Source organism: Lissotriton helveticus, chromosome 2_1, assembly GCF_964261635.1.
Source record: "Lissotriton helveticus chromosome 2_1, aLisHel1.1, whole genome shotgun sequence".
NCBI classification, from domain to species: domain Eukaryota; kingdom Metazoa; phylum Chordata; class Amphibia; order Caudata; family Salamandridae; genus Lissotriton; species Lissotriton helveticus.
The window spans coordinates 309798906-309821239 of NC_136059.1; the positions used below are offsets into that span (position 1 = coordinate 309798906).

Genomic DNA, 22334 nt, shown 5'->3' on the forward strand with positions numbered 1-22334 from the left:
TACATAGGAGTTTCCTCCTGCGAGGTTTGGCGGATATGACCTTTCACCCACTCCAGACGTCTTTGGAGTATTATGGGAAAAAAGGGGTCTGAGTGAAAAAGCACGACTGAGTTACTCTAATGTCTTGCGTTAGTTTTATCGCCTTTCCAAACGTTTGGGCGCCATGTAGTGTAGTTCCTATTATCCCAATAGGCTCTGCGCATTGGAATAATACCTTCAATAGTATAGGCCTAGACCAGCCGTTAACTAGGTCTTCTATTGTCGATATTAGACTTAAAGTTTTGGGTTTGTCAGCTAGCTCAGAGTTCACTAGAAACTTTCTCGAATAGGCAAGGAGGAGTTGAACCTCCCTGGATAGACAAGAAGGGATTTAGTTTCTGACAACCATAGAACATGACAACTTTGCTCTCCCCTAATCAAGAGTGTATCTCTAGAGTCATGTGAAAACAAAAGACAACTTATTTTACTCAGTCAGTACGTGCATTCTTAGTCTCACCAGATTGTAGAGAAAAGGAAGAGACGGGCGTGTTCAATAAAAGATGTTATTTATTGATCAGTCTCTTTTCTCATACAAGAGAAATGGATCGATATTATCGCAATACTTATGGTTAAGTAAAGTGCATACAATAAAAGCAGAAGTATAAAATAATACTGTAAAAACATTTATATGGTTTCTAAGCCATAAGGTGGTTTAAAATGGATAAAATAGATACATACACATATACATTTGACTAATCGTACTCAACTGGTGTTTCTAACTACGCCTACCCCGGTGTACCTGACCTAAGCCTAATACGTGGGCGGGAATAGAAAGTAGCAGTTTAAGTTAAGTTTGTTTTGCCAAGTGACTGACTCAAGAATTCTCTGCAAGGGGTTATTCAGTTCTGTACCTGGAATCTAGGATGAATGAGGGATGGTATCTCTCGTCTCTGGTCTCGATATTCCAGGCTGCCTGCGAGGGCTACCCGGAAGCGCCGGAGCTGGATTTCTCGGCAGGAGAAAGCAGCGTCTCGTTCTCAGCGCGTCAGGAAGGCGGGGCTGCGCCAGCGGGGTCTGCTCTGCTCTGGGCTTCGGCAAGTCTGGCTGCTCCGATCTCGTCACCACCGCGTGTGTTTGCTTAAGGCAATACCGGTAATATTTATACCTGTAAGGTGCCGAGATTGACGTAAGGATGGACATAGATACGTCAATAAGGATGTCATACGACTTGGTCGTTAGCACATTCTTTTGCTGAAGTTCTCGATGAAATCAAAACAATGGCCGCAGGGTTTTTCCCAGGTTGTCATAGGTTTGATTTGTTTTGAGAACTCCGTATGCCTTATCAGGGGCTGGAGAAATATCGCTTGTCTAATTAGATGGCAAGCGTTATGACCTAATCAGATAACACGTTCCTGTGCCGTAGTGTGGCTTAATCAGATAACGGTTTCTGCATCATGGGATGGCTGCTAGTTAACTTGTTAACCAGAACAGGGTCAGGAATAGGGGGATCGATACAGAACCTATAGGAATACATCACAGCCCATTCCCCCTCAGATATTCTGTCAATATCGCCCCATGTAGAATTGCCTTTACGTGTGACCGCTTTAGTACAATCAAAGTGTCCCGCCCTTTTCCCTGGGTCAGGACTTGATTAATGGTTGTGTTGCCCAGCATAAATGGCCCTACGAGAATCTGTGCTACTGCATCCTCTCCAAACGCCAAACCCTGTTCCTCTGCCATTGTCCCACCACACAGTGTTGCGGGCGTGTACAGTAAATTAGTAAAGCAGAGGTGATGGGTATTAAAATGAAAAAGACCCTGTGGCTCAGCGGCCGCGCTCAATACTCAACACACACGGTAGTTAAGGGGTGGGAGGAAAATGCCCCACTGCGACCTCCTACAATAACCTACACACACATGTAGAAATGGGGCTTTGCAAATAAAATCACTGTAATCTAGAGGTGAAAAAACACAAAAGGGTTTTAAAACTGCCCTCTAACCACAGAAATCTGTGGCATGCTTCATCATAGGGTTGCTAACACACCTCTGCGCAGACCAACGCTGGAGGTGGAGCAATAGGGAGGGGAAGACAAAACAACAAATAAAGAAACAGTGCGGGATCAGGTGAAAAAGGTGCAGAGAACAAATGCCGCACCAAAACCGCAAAACGTACACGGATACAGAAGGGAAGGTATACCCGTTCACTCTGAAACAAAAAAAAGAAAATCACATTAAATCATAAGCATCAACTTGGAAATTAATTTTCACATTCTGAAGTAAAATACTGAATATAGATTATAGCATTAGCCCAAAATGACAACTGAAATGGCGAGAGAAAAAAGCAAAACTCAGCATTTTTTGGGAAATAGATTAAATGAAGCAATGTGACAAATAACAGTTACACGTCTTACAATAGGCGCAGATGAGAAAGCCTGTGAATGCACTGTTTAGATTAATATAACATGATAGTGTCCAAGAATGTTAGTGCAAGATCAAGTTGGCCATCAGGAGTTGACTTGCATCGGAGAGTAATTCCAGTGGAACGCACCGTGAAAGATGAAGAGTGCATAATAGAGCTTCAGCACAGACTGTGTGACTCATTGCTGACACCTAAGATGGACGCACTGATGGAGACGAGCAGGTGCAGTCAGGCCCGGACTGGCCGTTGCAGGCACCGGGCAATCCCCCGGTGCGCCGCAAGGGTGGGGGCCGGTTTTGGGCTCTGGGGGCCGTTTTTATTACTGGGCCGTTTTTGCAGCATAGCTGCAAAATCGGCCCTGTAACAAAAACGGCCGAAAACCGTCCCCTGCAAAGAGCTGGGTCGCACCCCCAGGGGGCCGGCCGAGCACTTTGCCAGGGCCGGTTTTGGTTCTCAGTCCGGCCCTGGGTGCAGTTTACATAGAGACTTCCAAAGGCAAGTGGAGATAAATACAGTGTTTATTTCGTGAAGTACAAGGTAATAAATAAGCCCACACACCACCTGTCCTCATGCATCAGATACCCACGAAGACTGAGCAACCGATGAGGGACAGCAGCATGGGCCATAAAGAAGTAACTTAAAAAGAAAGAGAGCAACTCGAATGCATTTACTTTTGACAAATGAGCAGGAGATCGCTGGCTTATAATATGTTCTTAAAGGTACTGTACACTCCATATATTACTAGAGTGTCGTATGGTACAACATCTTCACTTTTTGAAAACAAAGCTAAATTATTCATATAAACATTTTTAAAATAAAAACATCTAGAATAAGCATAACACAATATTGACATCTCTTATTTATTTTGTGATACATATAGTAATCCTTAAATTGGAAGGCATAGTAGTATTGTGTACAGCTCTGGTGTTAAATGGAAACGTAATGCCATCATTAGATTGTTCAGGAAGAATGTCTGTACCAGGTTGCCTTTGTGTAAGTAACAAATCATTTGCATTATCAATCTGAGATGACCCTTAACTGTCATTTGAATACTTTTGAGTTGTTTCCCACCAAACAGGTGGGCTGGTATTAAGGGGCAAAGAGGGCATTGCACTACTAACAGTAAACCCCTCTGAGTTGCTTTAATGAAAGGCTCTTGTTGCAGGGATTCTGCTCCTACACAGAACTGTGCACAGAGACCCAGGACCTCAATGAATTGTGTTGTACCAAAAAACTCACCTTAGTGCCTAGAAACCTTAACCAGCTAGCATCAGTGCCACATTAACTCTTCGGTCTATAGCAAAGCAACCAATGATTAGACAACCCAGAACATGTGACTAAGGTTATACTCAGGAATGGTGGGAAATAAGAACACTCTTTCGTTATACTCTCATACCAGTCCACAACAGGAGTAAAGAGAGACACGGGCAAAGTTAAAATATTTATTTTAACGCGGTGTTCTAAGATGCAGTATCTTTGCTAACATAATGAGACATATGATTAGAAATAATATGATCAGCATTGTTACAATTCCATAAAACACAAAGGGAGAAATTATATTACAATGATGGTGAAAATAGATCCTATAGCGCCTAGTAAATCACCCTCTCTAGCAAGGTACTATGTTTTATAATATATATATATATATATTCACTGAAAAAACCATAGGTTATAGACCATATATAGTTAGGAATTAGCATTTAAAAAACCTTATTTTACTCACACAAAACCATTGAAATTCCATATATAGTTAGTTGCACTAACTATATATCGCGCACCTGCAATCCACTGCTGATGATGTCACATATTACATCATTCATGACATGGTCAGTGACATCACTGATGACATCACTGATGACATCTCAAATGACATCACTGATGACATCACTGATGACATCTCATTTGACATCAATGACCACATCACTGATGATATCATTCATGTGACAATACAATGCATCTCCTCACATTTTAATATAACCTCTGTTTCACCCAGTGTTAAATACAGAATATAATTTTTGAAACCATTGACACACCAATACTAGTTACTACATACGCACTCACTGATTCCTACGTCTACACACACCTTCACTCATTCACCCATACTATCATTCATACATACAATCACTCATCTTTACAACACTATCATATGCACTCATACACCTATACAGACACTCACAGTCTGCCACTCATCCATGGAGTTACTCACACACCTAGTCAGTCCTGTAAAGAATCAATGACACTTCCATTTTCTTGTCTATACAGTTAAACATAGAGCACCTTACATTTTCAAACATATACTAACACATACTTACCTTGTTATACAATCATTGATACAAGTACACATTGATCTGCACAGAGTCACACACCTCCCAGCCAGCCACACACACACTCAGTCTCCCATACAAATACTTGGACAATCAATCAGTAACCCATATAGTTAATCATATAGCTACTGATCAAAACATGCAGCAGTTTACAGAACAACAGACATAATGATGCACAAATTAAGACACTTTAGTCACTAACCCATGCACTCAGTGAGACACATTTAATCACTCACTCATGCATTCAGTCATGCACCTACTAAATCCTTTGTCCAGACACTTATACTTCCACTCATTCTTCAATATGTAAGACACATTTTAACTTTACAGAAACATACAGTCACTGGATGTTGTCATCAGTGATGTCATCAGTGATGTCATTTGAGATGTCATCAGTGATGTCATCAGTGATGTCACTGACCATGTCATGAATGATGTAATATGTGACATCATCAGCAGTGGATTGCAGGTGCGCGATATATAGTTAGTGCAACTAACTATATATGGAATTTCAATGGTTTTGTGTGAGTAAAATAAGGTTTTTTAAATGCTAATTCCTAACTATATATGGTCTATAACCTATGGTTTTTTCAGTGAATTTTCAAGGTTTTGTAAATGCTAATTCCTAACTATATATGGTCTATAACCTATGGTTTTTTCAGTGAATTTCAATGGTTTTTTAATAGCAAATATCATAAGCTGTCGAATGTCAAGTACGTGGTAAGTGAAAACATTTTCGTGTTTATGCACACTGATCTGCTTTGAATGGTGCCCCCCCCCCCTCATTTCTATTAGGAGTACTCTCTCTTTGCAGATAGTGAAAGGTAGTTAACGCAGGTCTTTGCCCCCATTGTAATCCGTCGTGCCTGCTTCTCTCTCCATTTGATTCATTGTTATCCAAGTATTTACTGTTTTAGAATTAGTTCTCTTTGGTTCATTCTCTATTTACAAACAAACACAGAGTCGCAATACTCTGTTTAGTCTTTGCAGATAACGAAAAATTGTGTAAAAAAAAAGAAAAGGAATCGAGCAAAATCAGTAGGCCACTAATGGGATCTCTTTTTGACCTCGCTAAAATAGAAACATTAGGAACAACCCCTCATGACAAATACAAAACTAGTGAGATGAACTGAACTCCACACAATGATGGCTGCAAAACAGCTCGGCTCCGCCACCCACCCCGCCCAAAATAACGATAAAGAACGGCTGCCATGATTGGTTGCGGAATGACCACGACGGAGCTACGAAATGGTGCTGCTCTCATGCTAACCCCAGCTTCAGTCTGAAACATCCAGAAACACTGTAGACTACCAATTCGATCAGTTCCGGTAGCGCCCCAATGTAACCCGGTAGAGAAGAACTAGCCCTCCCCTCTTTGACTGATGGTTCTTGTTGCCTGTCCCTTCTGTTGTCATTTAACAGAACTATTTAGCCTGCTGAAAGGGGTTGTGTTCCGACCGCTGGTTGGTGGAGACATTTTGACTATATTCTGTACCTGCGTTGTCGCGTAATGCGTCATATGACGCGCCGCGTTAGCGCATCCGGAAGTCATCCGGGGCGCGCAGCGCGTAACGTAAGCATAACAAGTCATGTGACTTGTTAATAAAACTTTTCATTGGTTCATTTTACTTTTCTTATTGTAATGATGAAAGGCTTGGTCATATGACCTAAAAATTACGCTTTTCATTACTTCCGAACATTATTTTTTCTTAAATATATGTTATAATGTTCCAGGCTAATGTACTTTCCCGGAAATTTTACAACTGTCCTGCAAGTAAAATATATTCTTTTTTCGAGAAAAAGAGCGTTTCTTCGTCCCATGACGGAGCCGTTGAGCAAAAGAGGGTCGACCTGCTGTCTTAGTCGCCGATACGCCTGAATATGAGATTCTTATCGATCACTTTATGTTGCAGGAATAGAAAACACAACAGCCCTTGACCATTTATCTTTACTGCGTTCCTTCGTATTATACCTTTTACCCTTCATGTAATTGGTCTGCTTTATTTCACTTGCCTTTTAATGATTCTAAAACAGTGACTATTATTAAAAACTTTACCAATGTATATACTACTACCATGTTTTCTTTTAAAAACCTTTATTGTGAAAATTTCATTATACAAATACGAGCCTATAACCACGTGGGCCGGCCACGGAGCAAACTGTAATCGTATATGATGAATAGACATTTACACTGTAGAGGAACGTAACGGGCGGGCCATTAGGTTGCAAGAACTAAGGTGTCTAACAGTTACGGAATCGGTGGACGTACATTTTATAATTAAAATACGACAGGGCCAGTTACAATAAAATTATCTAGATATACATTTGCGGGCAAGTACCATGGGTGACGTTAATTCGAACTTTCAACAGTACAGTAATCAATAACACATCAGAACTTAATATCAATAGGGATGTCGAAATATTCAATCAATTCTCGTCCCCGCCCGCCATGTGCTTCAAAACTGCATACGTATCTCGTGATTTCAAGGTTCTGCAACCAGTACACAACAAGGAGTTACGAGTCCCATTTATTCTGGCGCCATTTTGGGCGAGGACGGGCAGGTCCAGGATATAGTCAAAATGTCTCTACCAACCATCGACTATGATGATGTTCATATGCTGTATTTATTAGAGTAACACTCATCTGTCCACATGAAATTAATTTGCCACAATCTAAACATGTCATTTTAATCTTTCCAAAGTTCTTCTAAACATTTGGGACCGTTTCCCTTGCCTCTGAAGCTCTCAGTGCCACTTCTTTGATGAATGTACTAGCAGGTCAGGGGTTCTCCTCCAAATCTCTCTTTTATGCAGCACTATAATTAATTGGTGCCACCTCTCCATATGACGATGCATGGTATAGTTACCACAACTATATTTTTTTTCGGTTCCTCTGGAGAGTTCATCGTGGCAGATGAAGCGTGTAACGTACCGGGCATTTACCTTTTTTTGCATGTACAGGAAAGGAAAAAAAAATCGAGCGTCCGAGTTCTAAGGTGTCCCAGGGCCATTTTAGTGGACCAGGCCCAAATCCAAAGAACAGGCCGCCATTTTGAGAGTCCTGTTGCAGCCGCCTGTCGCTGTAGCATCAAGAGCAGCCGAAACTCAGCTGAATGGCAACTGAAACGGTAAAGGGGCGCCCCACTACAGCAGACGAGCCAGGCCCAAATCCAAAGAACAGCTATCTCACAGGCTAATGGGGCGACCCACGCCGAGTTTCAGCATTGTAGGATGACCACACAAGTACAGCAACTTGCTAGACATCACCTCGGTGCCATCCGGATCTCGGCGCCCCACTGCAGATGAAGTGCCTCTCAACTATGAAACCACCACGGTGACATCCGGATCTTGGCGCGTTGTGCTGCCTTCGGCCTATTCGCACATCGGTCCGCTACTGACGCCATCTCACAGGCTAATGGGGCGACCCACGCCGAGTTTCAGCATTGTAGGATGACCACACCAGTACAGCAACTTGCTAGACATCACCTCGGTGCCATCCGGATCTCGGCGCCCCACTGCAGATGAAGTGCCTCTCAACTATGAAACCACCACGGTGACATCCGGATCTTGGCGCGTTGTGCTGCCTTCGGCCTATTCGCACATCGGTCCGCTACTGACGCCATCTCACAGGCTAATGGGGCGACCCACGCCGAGTTTCAGCATTGTAGGATGACCACACCAGTACAGCAACTTGCTAGACATCACCTCGGTGCCATCCGGATCTCGGCGCCCCACTGCAGATGAAGTGCCTCTCAACTATGAAACCACCACGGTGACATCCGGATCTTGGCGCGTTGTGCTGCCTTCGGCCTATTCGCACATCGGTCCGCTACTGACGCCATCTCACAGGCTAATGGGGTGACCCACGCCGAGTTTCAGCATTGTAGGATGACCACACCAACTTGCTAGACATCACCTCAGTGCCATCCGAATCTTGGCATCTCAACGCCTAGTGGTATCTTCCATACAAAAAATATTGTTACGCTGCCTTTGGCCCCATTCGCACATCAGTCCGCAACTTAGACATCACCTCGGTGCCATCCGGATCTTGGCATCTCAGCGCCTTGTGGTGTCAGTCAGAAAATATTGTTGTGCTGCCTTCGGCCTATTCGCACATCGGTCCGCTACTGACGCCATCTCACAGGCCAACGGGGCGCCCCACGCCGACTTTCAGCATTGTAGGATGGCCACACCAGTGCGGCAACTTGCTACACACCACCTCGGTGCCATCCCGATCTTGGCATCTCAGCGCCTTGTGGTCTCTTCTACACCGGAAATATAGTAGAAAATATTGTTGCGCTGCCTTTGGCCCCATTCACACATCAGTCCGCTACTGACACCATCTCACAGGCCAACGGGGCGCCCCACGCCGACTTTCAACATTGTAGGATGGCCACAGAAGTGCGACAACTTACTAGACACCACCTCGGTGCCATCCGGATCTTGGCGCGTTGTGCTGCCTTCGGCCTATTCGCACATCGGTCCGCTACTGACGCAAACTCACAGGCCAACGGGGCGCCCCACGCCGACTTTCAGCATTGTAGGATGGCCACACCAGTGCGGCAACTTCCTACACACCACCTCGGTGCCATCCGGATCTTGGCGCGTAGTGAAGCTGCAGCAGCTGCAAATAAGCTTCAGACAGTGTTACAACCGCTGCTCAGAACTCTCAACTATGACACCACCTCGATGCCATCCGGATCTTGGCGCGTTGTATTGCCTTCGGCCAATTCGCACATCGGTCCGCTACTGACGCCGCCTCACGTGCCAACGTATTTTCTCCGCATTTTATACCCTATGCCGCATAACAGGTCATGTGACTTGTTTATAAAACTTTTCATTGGTTCATTTTACTTTTGGTTTCCTAATGATGGAAGGCTTGATCATATGACCTAAAAACAACACTTTTCATTGGATGAAAACTTTTTTTTTCCCCCAAACGATGAAAGCCCCACCTTGTTTCTGGATGTTTCAGACTGAAGCTGGCGTCACCATGAGAGCACCACCATCTCGTAGCTCCGTCGTGGTCATTCCGCGAGCAATCATGGCAGCCGCTCCCCACCAGAAGCCTGCAGGAGTCGGGGCCCCCAAAACTTTTGATGAATTCTCAAGGCGGAGGGGACGCTTTCGAGAATGGGGTCCAAGACCTAGCAGACAAGCGTCCGATTTCCAAGGTGTCCCAGGGCCATTTCAGTGGACCAGGCCCAAAAAGGAAACAGCCTGCCGCCATTTTGAGAGTCCTGTGACAGCCGCCTATCGCTGCACCGCAAGAGTGGGCGCAACTCAGCTGAATGGCGGATTTTGACACAGTGGACCAAAAGCGGACGGAATGGCAACTGAAACGGTAAAGGGGCGCCCCACTACAACAGACGAGACTCAACCTGGAGAGGCCCGTTCACGCCGCCTCCCCCGGGGCGCTCCACGCCGTTATTCGGAGCAGCATTGTAGGATACCAAAACCAGTGCGGCAACTTACTGGACATCACCTTGGTGCCATCGTTCTGCTGCCTTGGAACTATTCGCACAACAGTTTGCTACTGATGACCCACCCCCCGCGACGCCCCACGCCGTTATTTGCTGGGTGGCAACTTACTAGACATCACTTTTGTGTCATCTAGATTTCGGCGCGTTCTGCTGCCTTGGAACTATTCGCACAACAGTTTGCTACTGATCACCCACCCCCCGCGACGCCCCACGCCGGAAATCTGGACGTTGTGCTGCGTTGGGACTATTCGCACAGCCGACCGCTACTTCGTTGTTTTTCTCTAAAAATGTTTATATGTTATTACTATTTTTGTTTTCTTGTATATATTTATAAATTATTAAAGTTTTATAATCTTACTACTTTGTCGGAGTGCTATATATTTTTAATGTGACACATAATTGTAAAAACTTTGATGTACAAAGAGTCATCCCTGGAATCTTCCGCTTCACGCTCGGTCCCCTCCCCAATCACAATACAGGATGGTTTTCAGATAATAGCAACGCTTCTGCTGTGACAGATCTCATCGAGTGTGGGCCTTGATCTACTATAACTCCTTTGAAGACGGGTGATTCTTTACAGCTGTGGCCATAAACTACATCTGCAGGGCTAGCTGATAGCCTAGGACCGGCCTGGACAATCGGACACAGAGGAAAAGGAGTGTCAGAGGGTGCGGTAGTGAATAGGGCGAAAGGGAGGTGTCGGGCGGGCACAGGGTGTGATTCTCAGGGAAGAACAGCGCAGATGGGGGGAGGTTTATTACCCATGCATAAAACAGAGAGCGGGGGTGACCACTGCCTGGGGGAGATGCTTGCGAGGGTGGGGAGCCATGCTAAGGATCGACAGCGTGCACAGAGTGGATCTGGTCAAGGCATCTAAAATGGCTGCCGTGCACGACAAAAGTGTGGCATTTGAAAAAAGACAAGATGGCGCACACAATGTTTTTCAACAATTCCTGATTTCCTTCGAATCGAACGTTAACAGACGTTGGGGCATATTACCAAAGTTAAGCGATATTTATCCCTAACGATGCATTGCAAAGATTTTTTTACCGTCAGAAATTATCGCAGATAAACCTTGCTATTATCAAGGTTTATCGCAAATACGATAAAAAACGAGCGCAATGCATTAATATCGCTGAAAACTCCGCGATATTCATGCATTACCGAGCTAATGCTCTTAGCCATGTTATCCACCTCCCATTGGATAACATGGCTAAGAACTGCTCAGGGCAGCTGTTACTTTTTGGAGATATTCGCGCTTATCTCGAATATTTCCAAAAGTTGATAATAGGAGATAGCGATGTTAGCGACTGTTTCCAGTCGCTAACATCTTGGCATGCCCACTTTGCATGTCATTAGTGATAAATATCACTCACATGCAAAGTGGGACCCAAGATGGTCGCTATCTCCTACTAGCCGTCGCTAACTGGTGTTAGCAACAGCTAGGTAATACACATATAATTTTATCTCCGCGAAGCGGAGCGCTGTTACAGATATATATCTTGTTTTTGAACGTTAATTTCTCAAAATGCACTGAAGCACATATATTGAGACATAGCAAAGGCACATCGGGCTACCAGTCCCTAATATTTTACCAAGTTTCGTGCAAATCCATTCAGCCGTTCGATTATTATTATTATTTTTTTTTTTGCCCCGCGGGGCCCTTTTAAAACCTCCACATCAAACCTAGGGGGTCAGCGAGGATCTACTATGCCCCCTTATGGTCATCAGCCGTTCGATTATTATTATTATTTTTTTTTTTTGCCCCGCGGGGCCCTTTTAAAACCTCCACATCAAACCTAGGGGGTCAGCGAGGATCTACTATGCCCCCTTATGGTCATTTGCCCCTTCGCTTTGGCCTCCTCTTGTCTCTCGATCCTACCGAGAGACAAGATGGCGGCCGCTACGTACTGTTTGGAATGTTTACAGACACCGGAGAGCCAATCAGCTTCGCTTCGCAAAGCTCCGTAACGCGAAAAGTACGCGAAGCGGTGCGCTGTTACAGATATATATCTTTTTTTGAACGTTAATTTCTCAAAATCCACTGAAGCACATATATTGAGACCTAGCAAAGGCACATCGGGCTACCAGTCCCTACAATTTTGCCAAGTTTCGTGCAAATCCATTCAGCCGTTCGATTATTATTATTATTATTTTTTTTTGCCCCGCGGGGCCCTTTTAAAACCTCCACATCAAACCTAGGGGGTCAGCGAGGATCTACTATGCCCCCTTATAGTTATTTCCCCCTTTGTTTTGACCTCCTCTTGTCTCTCGATCCTACCGAGAGACAAGATGGCGGCCGCTACGGACTGTTTGGAATGTTGACAGACGCCGGAGAACCAATCAGCTTCGCTTCACAAAGCTCCGTTGCGCGAAAAGTCCGCGAACCAGAGCGCTAACCGGTCCGCTGTTACAGATATATATCTTTTTTTAAACGTTAATTTCTCAAAATCCACTGGAGCACATATATTGAGACCTACAAAAGGCACATCGGGCTACCAGTCCCTACAATTTTGCCAAGTTTCGTGCAAATCCATTCAGCCGTTCGGGCTAAAAGTGAGGCCAACCGCCCTATGGAAAACTCAATGTTAAAAACACGTTTTGGGACCCCCCTTTTTTCTCGGCCCCCACTGGACGAACCCCCCCCAAATTTTCAAGGGCTGCTCAGAAACAAAATGTGCCATTTTCCTGAAAATTTCAGCCGATTCCGTCCACAAACGCCAAAGTTATTAGACATAGAATTTTCAAAAAACCCATAGAGAAAAAATCCTAACTATATATACCTACTGGCGACCGCCAGTAGGTAATACATATATATATATATATATATCTCAGCTCCAATTCCTCCACAAATACCCAGCCGGGTCAGAAGAAGAATACAGCACTCTCGGGATTTGGTAGCTTAGCAGAACGGATTTATTTCTCAAACAAACGCGTTTCGGGAAAAGTTCCCTTCGTCAGTGTTTACATCGGAACGCTGTGCGCGGCACCATTTTATGATTGCATTCTGGGTAGTTGCAACAAACATAGGACCAATGTGACTTTCGTTATTGCGCGCCATATTTAAATTTTTTGTTATTTTTTTTGTTTTTGCCCTTGGGGATCCTTTTGGGACCCCCTGAGAAGGGCTAGAGGGTTGGGGGGTCTCTACCCTGCCCCCTTTTTGTGTTTTCCACTCTTGTTTTCGGCTCTCTTGTGCCTCAGTTCTCCTGAAAAACAAGATGGTGGCCAACACTTCCTGGTTTGGACAGTTTGGAATGTTGACAGTCGACTGCCAGCCAATCAGAAGCTCGCTCGCGCACGTAAGGGTACGCGCATGGTACGCGTACCATACCCGTACGGTGCGCGTACGGTGAGCACATATAGATATATAATTTGCTCAAATTCAATTTTCTAAACAACTACTGGAGGGATTTTCACCAAATATAGAAAAGGCACTACTGCATACCTGTCCCTACCATTTTGCCAAGTTTGGTGTAATTCCGTTCAGCCGTTCGGGCTGTAGCCTTGTCTAAAGGTCCCATTGAAAATGCCATTTGAAAAATTTCAAATTCAATTTTCTCAAGAACTACTGGAGGGATTTACACCAAACATACAAAAGGCACTGCTGCATACCAGTCCCTACCATTTTGCCAAATCTGGTGTAATTCCGTTCAGCCGTTCGAGCTGTAGCCTTGTCAGAATGTCCCAATGGAAATTAACATGGGGAAAACACGTTTTGGGACCCCCCTTTTTTCTCGGCCCCCGCTTGACGAATCCCCCCGAAACTTTCAGGGAAGGAGCGGAGCGGAGCGAGGCAAATGTAAGGAAAATTACAGGCAGATCCCTCAATCGGTGCCAAAGTTATTCCCAATAGAATGTTCGGAATTTCCTATGGTAACTAGGTCCTAACTATATATACCTTCTGGCGACCGCCAGTAGGTAATAAATATATATATATATATATATATATATATATATATATATATATATATATATATATATATATATATATATATATATATATATTCTTTCACTCCTTCTCCACAGCATATAAAGTAGGCACCGACACCGTGAGGTATGTATCAAGGATTATTTCTTTATTCCATACCGTAGACGCGTTTCGACGGACCCAGCCGCCTTGGTCACTACATCTACTACTCTCCAAGTGCATACGTGTTTTATACAAGCCACAAATTACCATGTGATTAAATTAAAGTGAAAACAGATTACATAGTAAGTGAAAATAATAGAAAACAGACCATTGATTGTCATGGTTACAGGCACTTTCACGATAGACATAGTGAAGTTTAAACGGCAAAAAACGCAAGTCATGGTGAAATAACATTAATTTTGAAATCAATTTAAACAGTGTATTTTCCTTATTTCCATGTTGCATTGTATATTATAATCGGTAGATAAGCTTTCTATTCGGATTGCCATGTGTAAGGATAACTTCAGAGAGTGATGAAAGTTGCGAGCATTTTGACACCTCATGAATAAAAGCCCTCACTTGCGCGCGCAGTCTGTAACTTCAACTTCAGTTTGCAACGGCCCGTGTGTGAGCTGCTCGTGTTACTGTGAAGTCGCTTGGCGCTTAACACAGTTTGAGGTAAGGTGTGGGTTAGGTTAAACATGATGTGTGGGAGCACTGGTGTGCATGTATGAAGGCATAATGTTATTGGATCACCTCACTGGGAGCTCGCTCGGGTTTTACGCATGTCGCTTTCCTAGTGGATTTGTAGCGCTGGAAGCCCGGGGTCCGCGTGAGTTCACCTATGTGGTTCGCGTTATCATGTGTGCGTATGGGTTTCTACTCTTCATAGTCTGCGCATGGTGAGTGACAACTGTGGATTGTTTGCTCGTGATTCTTGTGTACAATCGAGGTCCATCACTTAGTGAAAAGAGTGTCTATCTTGTTTAGTGCCTGTATATACGGTGTTTGTGGTTTGTGTTTGCCAAGTGCTGTGCGGGTATTTACAAGGTGGTGAGTTTCAGATGTTTATGGCGGAGGAGGATTTGGCAGAATGCGAGATAGTGAATGTATAATCAGACAAGTGTTACAATTTAATAAAAGGGGTGTTTGTCAGAGGTGTACATTGAGAGCTTCGTCTGCATTGAGCCCATGTGGGGCTCTGCTGTTTAACAGAATTATGTACTTGGACTCCAGTCTCCTCAGTGTTAATAATCTGTTTCCCCCCCTCTGGGGTTTTGGGACACTGTCTATTACAAAATAGCTTAGGTCCCCTGCTCTGCCATGATGGTCTTTGTTTATGTGTCTCGCTACCGGGTAGGCCGGATCATCATTAGCGATCGCCCTGAGATGTTGTAAGATTCTTACGTGCACCGGGTGCAGTGTGCTGCCCACATAGATTTTGTTGCAGGTACAACGCAAAACATATACTGCATATTCTGTTTTGCATGTAAAGTGGCTTTTTATTTTCAGGGGACTTTTTCTGAGAGGCGATGTTATGAAGCGGGTATTTTCTGCATGCTTATATGCTTTGCACTTTGTGCACTTGAAAAACCCTGCTTGCGCTTTAAGCCAATCTGATTTGGGTGTCAAGGTTGGTGCGTTGTTCACCAATTCTTCCCTCATTGACTTGGCTTTTCTAAATGTGAGTTGTGGCATTTTGGCGCATTTAGCACCAATCACAGGATCACATTGAATTATCGGCCAGTGCCGGTACAGGATTTTGCGCAAATTTGTGTGGTACTTATTGTAGCCTGTAATCATGCGTGGAATGGTATTATCTTCCTGAATTGTTGTCTCTTGGTTAGAGACCTTGTTTTTTAGGAGCTCTTCTCTGGGGTTTTTTCCGCTTCTCTCTTTTGCTTTAATCAATGTAGTGTCATTGTATCCTCTCTGTCTGAGTCTTGTGAAGAGACTGGAGGTGCAGGTCTCTAGATCTCTGCTGGTGCTACAATTTCTCCTCATTCTGAGACACTCTGCATAGGGAATGCTCTCAACAAGTTTTCTGGGGTGGGAACTCTGCGCGTGAAGGATGGAGTTTCCCGCAGTCTCTTTTCTGTAGGTACGGGTTTGGATTCTATTGTCTTCGTGATAGATTTCTAGATCTAGAAATGTGATCTTCTCTTTGCTAGAGTTCCAAGTAAACTTCAGGTTTAGGGTGTTGCTGTTAATTTTGTCAGTAAATTCAAGTGCTTCCTGTTCTGTCCCTCTCCATAGGATGAAGATATCATCAATGTAACGACGATATACCATCACGTTTTCAGACATCACATCCTGATATTGGGTCCTGAGTACCTGCTCCTCCCACCAGCCCATATGCAGATTCGCATAGCTGGGGGCAAAGCAGGTACCCATTGCTGTGCCCTGTATCTGTCTGTACAGTAATTTATAAAAAAGGAAGGTGTTATTCTCTAGGCACCATTCTACCATGTGTAGGAGCATTTGTGAGTGTTTGTAAAATTTGATCTCTCTAGTGCCTAAGTAGTGTTGTAGTGCTTTGAGACCGTCCCTGTGCCTGATGCTCGTATACAGACTCTGTACATCTAGTGTTATTAGGACATAATCATCTTGCCACATACAATCAGAAATCAGCGACAGAAAATGGCTGGTGTCTCTAGTGTAAGCAGGTAGGGCAGTAACAAAGGGTTGCAGAAAAAAGTCCACATATTGGCTTGTTTTTTCGAAAAGACTTCCTATGGCCGATATGATCGGTCTCCCTGGCGGTTGTAGGCGGTCCTTGTGGATCTTAGGGATCAGATATAATTGAGGTGTTATAGGGTAGTCATTTTTTAGGAAGTCAAATTCTGGTTTTGTTATTAGTCCTTGTCTTTTCCACTCGTATAGGCTCGCATCAAATCTTTCTTTGATATTCACAATGTTTGTAGATGTAGTTCTTATGTAGCAGTCTTTGTCCTGTAGCTGAAGTTGTGCTTCATGATTATACATTTTCAAGGGCCATAGCATGACATTTCCCCCCTTGTCTGCACATCGTACCACAATGTCAGGTCTAGATTTTATTTTGTCCATCAGTTTAGTATACTTCATACTCTGATTAGATGTCTTTCTGTTGAATTCTTTGCTGCTGGATAAGGCTAACATTTTTAGATCCTGTGTCACTTTCTCTGAAAAAATGTCTATATTGTCCTTTGGCATGAGAGGGGTAAATACTGACTTAGGACAAAATGGTGTTTTGCATATTGCCCCAATCGAAATTTCTGATGCTCTTGCTGCCTGTGTGCTGCTGATGCCTTCAGGGTTACTTGCAGCATTTAGATTTATTTCTGTTAGATCTCTCAAAAGTTCCATATCTGTGACGTTTAGAGTTCCACCCCCTATTTCACCTGTTGTGGGAGATTGTTTTTCTTGAGGTTTTTCTTTTGCGTTGGAGAAATATTTTTGCAATTTTAGTTTTCTGGTGAATTTGTACAGATCAATTCTGGTGTCTGTATAGTTAAAAATTGCCTCTTTGCAAAAGAATAGGCCAAGAGCCAATGTCTTTTCTTCATCATTTGTCAAAGCCATGTCTGTTAGATTTATGACTGTGTTTCATGAGTCTGTTATATCTTTCATTGTCTCTTGTTCCTTTTGTAACTGTTTCTGGTTCTTTGAGCTATTTCTCCTCCACCGCCTGTTTTTTCTCCTTCTGTTCTTGGAGGGGGTAGGTTTGCTCGCGTCTGTCCCTGTCTTCGCGTCGATGGTCTGAGGCTTGTCAGCCGCTCCATACGTAAAAAAGCAAATTCATCCACGGGTGTCGGAATCTTCCTGTTTTGCTCTTTATTTCTGCTTGCTTCTGGTTCTGACTCTGCTCCTGAACTGGCCTCCGATTCACTCACTCCCGTCGGGTACTGAGTCGTGCTGTTCGCAGATGACAGTTGCTGGCGGCGTATATTATCAAATTTTCTTGAGAAGGTGTAGATTTTGCCTTGTTGATAGTCGTTTCTATCTCTTTGAAACTTCACCGCCTTCCTATCTTTTATAGTTTGTTCCTGTTTCTGTACTTTGATTTTAATATCCGCCAATCCTTTTTGTACAGCTGCCTGGTCCGTGTTTTTTTCCAGTTCTTTCAACAGTGTTTCAATTTGTGCCAATAGTTTTGCTCTGTCCGTTGTTGCAAATTGTACCAGAATTTCTAACATGTTCTTTGAGGATTGGGCGCTGTTTTCAGCCCAAGCCTTTAGCATTTCAGGATCAGGATCCTCATACGTCGGGGCCACAAGGACTCTGAGGCCTCTGGGTACTCTTCCCACTTCTAGATATTTTTTGAGGGAAGTAATTTCCCACCATTTTGCCATTTCTTGTCTTTGGTATCTCTCCAATTCATTCAATAATTTTTTGAGGTCATTGCCACCACTCGCTGTTTCTACACCCTCTTCATTCAAGTTAGTGGTGTTGGGGTCATCTTTTTCGCTGAATACATCTAGTGCAGCTTCCTCGCGTTCTCTGACTTCCTCGTCCGCCATTAGTATGGAATTATTCGTATTCCTTGTTCCTCACTGCCTGTTACTGAGCGTTGCTCACAGGTCTCTCTCTCCCTTATGTTGGACGCAGATATATTGGTACTGAAAATCACCTTGTGCACTTGTAAGTTCAACCTTCCCTTCTGCCCGCCCTCCGGCACACACAAGGTCAGGGTACTCACGGTTACACAACCAGCGCTTCAGTTTCCGTCATCCGATTTTCCAAACCGGGGGGCTCTCAGTTTTCCTCGTCAGAAGACAGTCCAATAAATTGTACCGGCAGCTGAGTGCACCAGATCGAGGAGGGTCGGTGTAAGAGGTTCCGGGATACCTCTATAAATTGTTTCACTCCTTCTCCACAGCATATAAAGTAGGCACCGACACCGTGAGGTAAGTATCAAGGATTATTTCTTTATTCCATACCGTCGACGCGTTTCGACGGACCCAGCCGCCTTGGTCACTACATCTACTACTCTCCAAGTGCATACGTGTTTTATACAAGCCACAAATTACCATGTGATTAAATTAAAGTGAAAACAGATTACATAGTAAGTGAAAATAATAGAAAACAGACCATTGATTGTCATGGTTACAGGCACTTTCACGATAGACATAGTGAAGTTTAAACGGCAAAAAACGCAAGTCATGGTGAAATAACATTAATTTTGAAATCAATTTAAACAGTGTATTTTCCTTATTTCCATGTTGCATTGTATATTATAATCGGTAGATAAGCTTTCTATTCGGATTGCCATGTGTAAGGATACCTTCAGAGAGTGATGAAAGTTGCGAGCATTTTGACACCTCATGAATAAAAGCCCTCACTTGCGCGCATAGTCTGTAACTTCAACTTCAGTTTGCAACGGCCCGTGTGTGAGCTGCTCGTGTTACTGTGAAGTCGCTTGGTGCTTAACACAGTTTGAGGTAAGGTGTGGGTTAGGTTAAACATGATGTGTGGGAGCACTGGTGTGCATGTATGAAGGCATAATGTTATTGGATCACCTCACTGGGAGCTCGCTCGGGTTTTACGCATGTCGCTTTCCTAGTGGATTTGTAGCGCTGGAAGCCCGGGGTCCGCGTGAGTTCACCTATGTGGTTCGCGTTATCATGTGTGCGTATGGGTTTCTACTCTTCATAGTCTGCGCATGGTGAGTGACAACTGTGGATTGTTTGCTCGTGATTCTTGTGTACAACCGAGGTCCATCACTTAGTGAAAAGAGTGTCTATCTTGTTTAGTGCCTGTATATACGGTGTTTGTGGTTTGTGTTTGCCAAGTGCTGTGCGGGTATTTACAAGGTGGTGAGTTTCAGATGTTTATGGCGGAGGAGGATTTGGCAGAATGCGAGATAGTGAATGTATAATCAGACAAGTGTTACAATTTAATAAAAGGGGTGTTTGTCAGAGGTGTACATTGAGAGCTTCGTCTGCATTGAGCCCATGTGGGGCTCTGCTGTTTAACAGAATTATGTACTTGGACTCCAGTCTCCTCAGTGTTAATAATCTTTAAAAAAATATATATATATATATAATGTCTCTTAGGCTTATTTGGGGGACCCCATATCTCTGTGATCAGCAGTTGTGTATCACATCAGGATCTGCAAAAGCTCTCTGTCTGTCTGGGATTCTTCCAAGTGTCTGAAATCTAGCTTACAGTGTGATAGTAAAGGCGCCAGAATCACGTTGGCTGCAGCCGCATTTGTGTTATGTCTAAAAACGTGAGCCGATCAGTTCGAACAACAGCTACTTTGTTGTGATGACCTTGTAGGCTTTAGAACTCAGTGTGCAGACTACAGTCATGATGTAAGTCTAGGGATGCTGAAAACGAGCCATTCTCATGTGAAGCATTTCACACAGCCCAATTTGCAACAACAATTATATGCAGTGTCGTGTGCAAAAGTGGCAAAAAGGTAAAATGGCATTTAAGCTTCTAATAAGCCTATGATAACTTAACAATGTGGGTAACAAGGCCCAGCCCACACTACACTCTGTGGTGTTTAGTCAGATTTCAGCTCTTCAAAAAACAAATATTTTATGAGCTGTAAAAGTGGATGCTTCTGTACATTTGTCGGGCTGAGCAAGAGTTTACTCGCCCTGGAGGCACAAGGCAGTGTTGTGTCGTCAGGGTAGAGGGCGCGGCATTTTGCAATGCCAGAGTGTTTGATTCTTTAAGGGTGTTAAGTGCTGTGGCAGTGGGGGTCGGGTCCACATAGCAGCTAGAGACAAGTGAGGCAGGGTTGACTTGACTAGACATAAACAAACATGCAAGCCCTTTCTCCATCCCATTCTGGTATGTTTTTGTTTCAAAGAGGATGGGCTGGAGTGCGAGTCCTCAGTGTTTTTGGCTGTTTGTACACTTGGGGGAAGAAGTGATGGGTGCAGATCATATTGATCTTAAATCAGCATGATGCCCACTCAGGCACCCACACACAATCCACACAGACATTCACACACCCACTCACACAGCCATGTACACACCCATACAGTCACTCACAGACCCATACAGCCACTCACACACAAGAAAAACACTCACCTACCCACTCAGAGACCCATACAGCAATTCACACACCCACTCACCTACCTATGCAGCCAGTCACACGCCCACTCAAAGGATAGAGGTTAGAGAGAAAACTAAGATTACAGAGACATTATAGTTAGGAAATAGAATTAAAAAAAACGTAGAAATTCCCTGAAAAAACAAAGGTTATAGGGACAGCAACTCACTTACCCATACACCTACTCACACAGCTACTCACTCACACATGCAGCCACTCTACAGAGCCACTCACTCACCTACACAACCACTTACTTACCCATTCACAAATCCATACGTCTACTTACTCACCCATACAGTCACTCACACAGCCATTCACTCTTCCATATGGCTACTCACATGCCCACTCACTCACCAATATAGCTACTCACACAACCAGTCATTCACCCATACAGCCTCTCAACAGTGTCACTTATATACCCACACAAACACTTACTTACCCATTCACATATCCATACAAGCACTCACATGTCTACTCACTTACCCATACAGCCACTCAGACAATCACTCTCCAATACAGCCACTCCCAGACCCACTTAGTTAATCAAACAGCCACTCAATCACCCATACAACCACTCACACACCCAGTCACTCACCCCTAAAGCCACTCACTCACCAATACAGCTACTTACATAGCCTCTCAGTCATCCATACAGCTACACACCTTAGTTAATCAAACAGCAACTCAAACTGCCACTCAATCACCCATACAACCATTCACCCACCCAGTCACTCATCAAGAGAGCCACTCACTCATACATACAGCCACTCACACAGCCACTCACTCACCAATACAGCTACTTACACAGCCTCTCACTCATCCATACAGCTACACAACCTAGTTAATCAAACAGCCACTCAATCACCCATACAACCATTCACTCACCCAGTCACTCACCCCTAGAGCCACTCACTCACCAATACAGCTACTTACACAGCCTCTCACTCATCCATACAGCTACACAACCTAGTTAATCGAACAGCCACTCAATCACCCATACAACCATTCACTCACCCAGTCACTCACCCCTAGAGCCACTCACTGACCAATACAGCTACTTACACAGCCTCTCACTCATCCATACAGCTATACACCTTAATTAATCAAACAGCCACTCAATCACCCATACAACCATTCACCCACCCAGTCACTCACCCCTAGAGCCACT

General features: G+C 44.0%; 1 long non-coding RNA gene across 1 annotated transcript in view; it reads right to left on the reverse strand.

The window, feature by feature from the left end:
* Positions 1 to 1326: 1326 nt before the first annotated feature.
* LOC144819328 (uncharacterized) overlaps positions 1327 to 22334 on the reverse strand; it is a 114952-nt gene continuing 93944 nt past the window's right edge. The window contains exon 4 of the long non-coding RNA XR_013607295.1: positions 1327 to 2185. This is a non-coding gene — a long non-coding RNA (uncharacterized LOC144819328). The remainder of the gene's footprint in view (positions 2186 to 22334) is intronic.